Source organism: Alligator sinensis, unplaced genomic scaffold, assembly GCF_000455745.1.
Source record: "Alligator sinensis unplaced genomic scaffold, ASM45574v1 scaffold909_1, whole genome shotgun sequence".
In the NCBI taxonomy this organism is placed as follows: Eukaryota; Metazoa; Chordata; order Crocodylia; family Alligatoridae; genus Alligator; species Alligator sinensis.
This window is the reverse complement of record NW_005842862.1, coordinates 428,155-429,838: the sequence shown is the minus strand read 5'-3', so window position 1 is coordinate 429,838 and position 1,684 is coordinate 428,155. Positions and strand designations below refer to the sequence as shown.

The 1,684-nt window shown below is 54.9% G+C and overlaps 2 protein-coding genes across 6 annotated transcripts in view; one reads left to right on the top strand and one right to left on the bottom strand.

Annotated features, from left to right (window-relative positions):
- Positions 1-1,684, bottom strand: part of LOC102373937 (zinc finger protein 252-like) — a 19,033-nt gene that overhangs the window by 8,689 nt on the left and 8,660 nt on the right. The window lies entirely within an intron of this gene.
- Positions 1-1,684, top strand: part of LOC102373682 (macrophage mannose receptor 1-like) — an 8,393-nt gene that overhangs the window by 2,852 nt on the left and 3,857 nt on the right. The window lies entirely within an intron of this gene.

Sequence of the window (1,684 nt, the reverse complement as noted above, 5' to 3'; positions counted from 1 at the left end):
GAGAAGGAATCCACAGCATACATACAGGCTAGGGAGTTCCCTTCTTGAAAGCACAGAGGCGGAAAGGGATCTTGGAGTCATTATTGACTCCAAGATGAACATGAGCCGCCAATGCCAGACCGCAGCCAGCAAGGCCAGCCATACCTTGTCATGCATCCAAAGATGCATCTCAAGCCGGTCCAGAGAGGTGATACTCCCCCTCTACGTGACATTGGTCCGGCCTCAATTGAAGTACTGCGTCCAGTTCTGGGCACTGCACTTTAAGAAGGATGTGGCCTGCCTTGAGAGGGTTCAGAGGGCCACCCGCTTGGTTGGAGGGCAACATGCCAGGCCCTATGAGGAAAGGCTGAGGGACCTGAACTTGTTCAGCCTCAGCAAGAGGAGGCTGAGGGGGGATTTGATGGCTGCCTACAAATTCATTAGGGGAGATCAGCAGCAAATAGGAAGGGCCCTATTCCCCCCAGCACCACCTAGGGTGACAAGAAACAATGGCCAGAAGCTGCTGGAGAATAGGTTCAGGTTAGAGATTAGGAGGCACTATTTCACTGTTAGGGTGGCTAGGATCTGGAACCAACTTCCTAGGGAAGTGGTCCTTGCTCCTACCTTGGGTAAATTCAAAAAGAGGTTGGATGAACACCTGTCTGGGGTCATGTGATCCCAGCATGTGCTCCAGCCAGTGGTGGGGGGTTAGACTAGATGATCTATTTATGTTCCTTCTGACCCCAAACTACTATGAAACTATGAAGCATCAAACACACCCTGGGACTCACGCCACTAAGGCCAGGGCACAAAGGCCCTGCCAGTTCTCTGCTGCTGTGAGGATGGAAGTGGGGGTGGCAGCATTGGAGAGATCCACACTGAGGGGTCCCAGCCAGAGGCCATGCCCCTCTGCCACAGAGGGAGGCAAAACCTTCCACAGTCCATGCTGATGGGACTAGGGGGAAAACTCCTTCCAGCCCAGTCACCATCCCCATCCCCAGCTGCAGCCAACACCCAGTGCTGCTGAGTGAGACAAGTAAGATCCCCATCTCCTACAGCTGTAGTAACAGGAGGGGGAAATTCTCCTTACCCCCCCTTTGCCTAGGAAAAACAAAACACCCTCCATTCCACTCTGCAAGTTGGGGACAACAAGTGCAACAGCACTTATCACTCTCTGACTGGAGTGCCAGAGTCACCCTTTCTGTGTCTCCTCCATAAATGTATCCCAGCTGCTTTAATCTCCTTTCATAACTAGGTTGGATGAAGAGCCCTCCCTCGTTCCTTTGCAGTGGAGCACAGTCCTATCCAATACTCCCTGGCCTGGGCTGCCCAGCTCCTGTCACCTCCCAGTGAGAGGCCTGTCTTGGGTGCTGCTTGTGAGAGTGAAGTCAGGATGGGGGTTGCCTGTTGCAGGGACTCAGGGCCTGTCTGTGCCCAGTGCCTGGGGGTGGATGGGCTGGGCTGGCCAAAGGTGCTACAGAGTACCTCTCAGCCATGTGCATAGTGGGGAGGGGGCAGAGTTAAGGTGAAATGGGGCCTGGAGTTCCTGCTCCCCAGAGCTTTCCAGCAGCAAGGGAAGAGGCCAGTCAGGACGCACCATGGTCCTACAGCACAGCAGTGCCAGAGCCCAGAGGGAGACCCAGGCATCCTGACCTGCTTCCCCCAGCTCTCCCTGCCAGAGCAGGGGTAGAACCCAGGAATCCCA